This window comes from Poecilia reticulata, chromosome 11 (genome assembly GCF_904066995.2).
Source record: "Poecilia reticulata chromosome 11, P_reticulata-male-v2, whole genome shotgun sequence".
Lineage (NCBI taxonomy): Eukaryota > Metazoa > Chordata > Actinopteri > Cyprinodontiformes > Poeciliidae > Poecilia > Poecilia reticulata.
Window position 1 is genome coordinate 26489234 of NC_088840.1, and position 7252 is coordinate 26496485.

At 39.7% G+C, this 7252-nt stretch overlaps 1 long non-coding RNA gene across 1 annotated transcript; it reads right to left on the reverse strand.

The window, feature by feature from the left end:
* Window positions 1-346: 346 nt before the first annotated feature.
* On the reverse strand, window positions 347-4716 carry LOC145553864 (uncharacterized). Its single transcript, XR_014089906.1, has 4 exons — window positions 3664-4716; window positions 990-1252; window positions 504-752; window positions 347-417 (listed from the first exon to the last, which is right to left on the reverse strand). It is a non-coding gene; the product is annotated as an uncharacterized LOC145553864 (long non-coding RNA).
* Window positions 4717-7252: the final 2536 nt, after the last annotated feature.

Here is a 7252-nt window from a genome sequence, read left to right on the forward strand (position 1 = left end):
TGTCCAAATGAGGTCAAAACTGGAGCTGGTGGACCGTAGCAGAAACCCAAAGAAGTGGATGGCGCTTGTGGCACCTGGTTCTGCTCACAGTGGGACCAAGCAGATGATGGTGGCTGATCAGTCTGTGGATACAAGAAGCTGGCAGGAACTGGGGCCTGTGAAAAGTGTCCTTCCTGGTATGATGGAGGATAATGCTGTGTGAAGCCAGCTTTTCCACCAACCCGTTGACTGATCAGTGCCTCGCCTTCACTGTTTTCAGGTTCCTTAAACTCCATGCTTTTATGTCCGTGTTCCACAGGAATGGAGGGGAGCCGTCTCGCTTCTGGGAAGGAGGCGTCAGCCACGGACACCTTCGGAGGAAGTTTCACACCTTGGAGAAGAGAGTCCCTTTCTGTTCTCTTCTGCCGCTCATGTAGCCTGAAAGATAAAAACAGAAATTGTTTCCTTTCAAAGTCGAGCCATCTTTAAAGTGCAATATCTGTTGAAAATAAAGGACTTCTTACCAAGCACACACAGTGGTATTGTTGATGGTGACTAACAACAAGTTGGTCTCGTCCTGTATGGGCTGGGAGTCCTCAAGCAGTTGTTTAATGTAGCAGTATGTTTGAACAATAGACTGCGGGATGGGTAAAACCTTCCCCTTGGTGTCTTTTGGCCGGTTTCTTGCTTGCCGATATTCTTTCAACAGCTTAAGGCAAATGCACTCAGACACTCTGAGTCACAGGTTTCTGGGCAGCCTGGCCATGAAGAGTCTGTGTGACAAACGGGTCATTGAAAGAGTAGAAAAACACTAAAGTTCATCAACACTGATTTGATTGGAGCAGCAATGAAGTGCAGTAGAAAAGTACTTCTCATTTTGATGAGCTCAGCAAACCCACATTAATCTCCTAAGCTTAAAACTGTACAACGCTGAGAAAAAAAATTTATTTGGCTTCCATGAGTGAATATGCAAACAAGTTATCCATTGTGTCAAATATCAGACAGGTTACCTTTCAGCTGCTTGCTGACCAGGTGCAGAGCCACTTTGTTTCCGGGAAGCCCTCCATGGTCCTGGTAACGTGCTCTTCTTGTTTTTTAAGGTGTATTTGGGGGGCTGCTTGTCCATAGCATGCAGGTTAGAATACAGCTGCAAGACATTTTCTACCTCTGTTGTTGACAATGCAGTTATTGTTCTGTTGGGGCTCAAAAGGTTCTCTGCCAAGCTGTCAACTGCCTCCCATCCAGGAAAACCTCTGTAGTCACACCGGGTCTCCTTAAAAAATAAGAAATAAAAAAATTGGTACAGATATATACACAGTCATTTCTTTGTTATCTCAAAGAATTTCCTGGAACTTCTGGTTGATCGGACTGGATAATCCATATTTGTACCAAAGGAAAAGGCCAACATGCCACAGAAGAAAAAGAGAGAAATAACAGTCTAAACCAGTGGTTCCCAACAAGTGCTGCAGAAGCCTTTTAATCATTTAAGTAAGCGGTTTGCAAGCAGGACACTTAAAACATGCAGTGGAGGGGTACATGAGGACCAGACTAGGGAACTACTGGTTTAAATAAAGTAGATTAAAGTTTAAAATCAAGTACCGTTTCAGATTTATTAATAAAAAAAAAAACAGTACAGTGTGAAAGTCCTAGGCACATTCGAACCCTCAAAACCATGAATGTCCGACTTATCCAGCCTTGCAAGAACAATAGGTGTCAGTGATCTTGTCCACAGCTATATTTATGCTGAGGGTGTGAGGATCTGCTGTTTTCCTCATCGACCGGTAGCATTTAGCTGTGACGCACAGCTAAATGCTACTTACTTTTGACCTCATTTCTGCTTATTTTGATATTTACCTCAACACTATCCCTTTTTGTTGCACTCTTAGCAAATTTATCCGCCAACTCATCCTACTATTCCAATATGAGCAGGAATCCAAATTAACTTAACCCTGGACCCATATTTTTTAATTCTAAAAATTAATTAATATTCAATATGATATCTTGTCTCGTTTCTGAATTCTGTTCTAAAATACTTATTAATGCACTACTTGAATCTGAACAAATCAATATTTCTCTTTTTCTCGTTTCCTCACTCTATTCTAGAGGCATTAATATAGCCATTAGCTCACCTGTATAAACTGTCAATCTGTCTGTTATTCTTTTATTTTTCATAAGCATCTGTATATACTTGTAAATACTCAGCATATTCTTTATTTATATACCTTTCCACCTCTTTTTTTTCTATTTGTCTGCCTTTTTCCAATAAGCTTAAATCAAATTCAGGTTTTCCACTTAACCAAGATGGAGTATCGGGAATACTCACCACAGGACTAATTAAATAATGATTTATTCCCATCTTACTTATCTCATCGTTTATAATCCATCCAAAACTATTTGACATTTAAAACATCTAATTGGTCGTGGGACATACTCTCTTACATTGTAGGACAAATATCCTAAATAGACTTTTTCTGGGAGTTTTTCTTCATCAAACTCTATCAGGATACTTTCACTGTTGGTTTTTTCTCCATTTTTAAAGGTCTGAAGCCTTCTTACATTTTTTTATTTTTCCTCCTTTGAGATTTGATTTGATTTCCTCATCTGACACCTCCACTGGGATCCCCCAAATCACTCCCTTCCTCCATTTACTTCCTTCTTGTACCACACTCTATATTTTCCCATTTCTCTCATCCTACATGCTCTGTCTTTTTGTTCCTCTGTATTACAACTTACCATTAAGTTTCCATCTCTTAGTACTTTTGCATTAGTGATATCCCCCACTTGATTCTTCAGAATAGTGGAGAGTTATGAGAGGCCCCAAGGGACAAAACCTACAAACTCTCTTTCATTCACTATCGTTTGATTGCAACGGAAGTCAACTTAAAATTTCAGTTTCTGATTGGACCCCAGGCAGAGTAGGCGGGTTTTCGCGGACAGGAAAATAGCTGAGCGGCAGCGACTCACAGAATGACATCGTTAGCGCTCCTACAGTAATGTCAGCAATATCAGAAGAGTTTTGAAGCCGACAGCCAGCATCAGAAACCCCATCTATCAGTGGGAAAAAGCTAGCCGCCACTTCGGAAATGGCAGTAAAGCCAGCCTGCACTTGATTTTAATGTGCGCGACAGCACAAGTTATGGCGCTCTCTTTTCAAAATAAAAGTGGATTTCCGGTTAATATTTGATTCACACGTCAAGTTTCTCTCCGGCGGCTATAAGAGGCTAAAACTTTGTGTTAATTAATTTGCAAAACAACATTATGTATCTGAAATTTTTTTATATATTGTGTAGGCAAAAAAATCCTGTAAAGCACATACGTACAACCTCAGTTAAAATTGGTCTTATAGGTGTCCCTGCGTCATCCTGAAGTGAAAGAATTATTGCTTATGTAATCCGAAAGATTTTTTGCATGTCAAATGTCAGCAATTTTGATAAAGGTAGAACATTTGTGGTTTACAGAATTTTTTTACCCACATATTAATTTATTTTCAGATATATGATTTCCTTTAGCAAATCAACACAAAGTTTTACATTTTTAAAGCCGCAGGAGAGAAACATGAATCAAACATAAACCGCACAGTGAAAGAGAGTTTGTAGGTTTTGTCCCTTGGAGCCTCTCATAGAAAGTTTAACTGGACTGATCTCCTCATTAACTCTAACAATCACTTTGAACTCTCTCACTTACCTCTCCATTTCCTCTTCAGACTCATCCCAGCTTTTCACTACTCTTCCCTTCTTTTCTCCACCTGCCGTTGCTGAAGAATTTCCTCTTTTTGAACTCATCCTTTCACTATTCGATGTTTCAGAACTCCCGTCTCTTTCACCATTTCCCCACTCTGGTCCACTCACAGCACAGCTGTGTCTACCCGCCGTAGTCGTAGGCTTAATTACCTCCTCAGTTCTCCAGAGCCTTGCTAATGACCTAATTATTCTATTCAGGTGTGGTGCAGCAGAGGCACTTCTAAAAGTTGCAGGACACACCGGCCCTCGAGGACTGGAGTTTGACACCCTGCTTTAGAATGTTCCTCACAACTAGAAAGATAAATACTCTGGTAGCACAGACAGGCTACCGGATTCTGATATATCTTATTGGTCAAAAGACATTTGATTATTGGTCAAAATGCATTGATATAAATTGACTGGTAACTGAACTGGTTCTACCTCTTTCTAAAACCAAAGTAGAAAACAGCTAAAATAGGACTCGACAGTTTTAAACTCAATACATCAGTTTGACCAACAAAAATAAAATCTAAAAAACAAGTTTTGTTCTTCTTGAACATCTCTCTACATCAGTGCAACAGTTTGATCTACAAAATAAATTAAAATGATACTTTTCACGTCTAACAGACCTTTAGCTCCTCACTGTTAACTCAGTCTCACTTTCCAGCTCTGCATTCAGTAACTTACCAAACATGATCCATAAAAGCACTGATTCAAAAAACCAAAATGTTTTTTTTCCTGTCATTTTCAGCCGCAAACATTTAACTAAAATATCTACGGATACGTGTTTCTGTCTCTGCCTCCCTCTGACTCTCTGCAGCCTGATGTTCCTGCAGGGATTCATGGATTTACAACAGACACTACAGTAATGTACAGTGTCAGAATGTGAACTAAAGATAAAAAGTATGATCATACAGAATGAGAATTTAAACAACTTCATTTTCAGATGTACATTATTATACATCTCAACTCTATTTACTGTGTAGCAAAAATGTTCACAAATTAATTTTTAAACCTCTCCTCCAGCACTTTTCTTATCGTCTCCTAACCATTACCCTTATAGTGTGGAAATAATGAAAACAAAATATTGAAACATTGAAAGAAATCAACCTGACATCAGCCTTCATCTGTTCTCCTTTCTGGTTTTATTGTAATTAATATAATTTTTATATCTTCACACTCTGAAACTCCACCTGGCTCTCCTATGTCTTCCCTGACCTGCTCCTCTCATAATAAAATAGTTTAGTTTATTTAAAAATTAAAAACAGTTAATACATATTTCAATAAACTAGATGAAGACCTCGCCAGAGCTTCATCAGCTTTCTTCAACATCATTCTAGCTCTGCTGTTCTCCTAAATATCTAAATAATATAATATAATACAATATAAATACATGTTAAGTGGTCGAGTATGATCAGGTGTTGCTCACTTTAAATAATAAAAAGGCTAATTTTGCTGCTGTTTCAGTCTCATTCTAAATCATTGTGACTAAACTAGCTAACTTTTAAGCAGTAACATTTTGAACATGTGACTATTCCAGAATTAAAACCGCTTAACCAAAAAGATTTAGTTCTATATATAAAAGTAAACTGACAACAAGATGTTATAAACGAGCGATATTCATGGCAACATTCCTGACAGACAGTTTACTTGATTCAAACGGAGTTTCTGACTCCGTCTGCTGCTGCCTTTACTCTGAGCCGTTCAGAGCGGGGAGGGGGAGCAAGCGCTCTGCTGAATGCCCTGTTGTGCGCCTTCAAAATAAAAGCATGCGAGTGGAAGATTTTAAAATTCTTCGCAACTGCGGTGAAATTATTGGGGGGGACGAATGTGTCTCTGTCTCTCTCCAATATTTCGGGGGACATGTCCCCCCCGTCCCCCCCCTCACCCGCTTCCTACGCCTATGATTGTCGGCCGATTCTCCAAACCTCTGTGACCACAGAGCTGATAAAAATACTATAGGTTCGATCGGTTCTTGTCTCCAGCCACATGGCAGGAGCAACACACCACACGAACCGATTCCAGTCACAAACATCCCGATTCCAGAAGAAAATCCACAAAACTCCCAACATAGCATACGGGGATTTAGAATAACCAAACACGGATGACGATGTAGAAGCAATAGTGACAGTTTGTGGAGTCATTTTAAGAGATAAAAGACGTAACAAAAAGAAAAGGCGGTGGATAAAAGACGACGGGAGCAGCCGCTCTATTTGCTGCACTATGATTTGGAGGTGACTGTTTTTTCATAGTTAACATTTTTAACTGAATAAACATAAACATATATAATAAGGACCTTTACATATAATAATAAACATTTCCACATATCTCCGATATCCACCGGACTCTCAGTTGCGCGATATGTCGATATGTCCGCTGTTAGGGATCCCCCTCTGTTCTTACGTCACCGCGCTTCCTGATTGGCTACCTGCAGGGGCGGATCTAGCGGGTGGCAACAGGGGTGGCAGTTGCCACCCCAAACGAGAGCCTCGCCACCCCTGTTGCCACCCCAGCTAGCGACAATGAATTTAATAAATAGTTATGATAAATCGGACATTAAGCGCATGAAACTCTTTTTTCCCCGACAACATTGAATGCAACACAATGTAACCTGACACCCACTGCTAAGTAGCGGGAAGTGCGAGAGAAGGACAGAGCGGGAGGCAGCAGCATTGATAGATGTATATGTTACTGGACTGGACATTATGTGATTTATCGTAAGTCACACATGATGCGCCATTGCTGTCCATTGAGTCAGGAATATTCAGGAATTGAGCGGGAATGTCCGGGGGGGGGGGAAGCAAGCTGTATTTTATTTGTTTGTTCTGTGTTATTTGCTTTTCTGTATTGTTTTTACTTTATGGGTAGTGTCCCTTTAAGAGCAAGGTACGACATCACTTTACGGCAGCATTCCGACTGCAGTTACTAGGGAAACTCCCGGGCTTTAGAGTTTCAGAGCTTTCCGAGGAGATTTGTAATGTCGTATGTGTTCTAATTTTATGTACTAAGTCGTCGCTAATTCTGTAATGTTTTAGAAACCAAACTCCTGTTTTTCCGTGGGTATTGTGACTTAAAATGACTGTCGAGTTTGTCGTGTTAAATGAAATATTTCATTTTCATCTATGTTCATGAGGTGCTTATTATTTTATGGAGTTATAGTCCTGATAAAAAATCTTAAGTGTTGTTTTAAAATGGAGCTGACTGCTCTTAGTTACTAGGGAAACTCCCGGGCTTTAGAGTTTCAGAGCTGCTGCGGAGCAGAGACGTGCCAGTCTCTGCACACAAATATAGAGCTCTATATGAAGTTTTTTGTTTTGCTGTCCAGCTTCTTTTAATTCAATTTATTACCAAGGACCCTGAAAGGATTCCTTGTGACCTAAATGTTTTGTTTTTCTTTTCTCTTTGTGGGTTTTCCAGGAAAACTATGACAAAGTGTTGAAACAAAGTTGGATGTGTTTCAGTCCAGTAATTTGTAATAAATAAACTGGTTGATAGTAAACTGCTGTCTGAACCCGAGTAAATTCTGTTCTTTGGTTACACTTCCATTATTATTT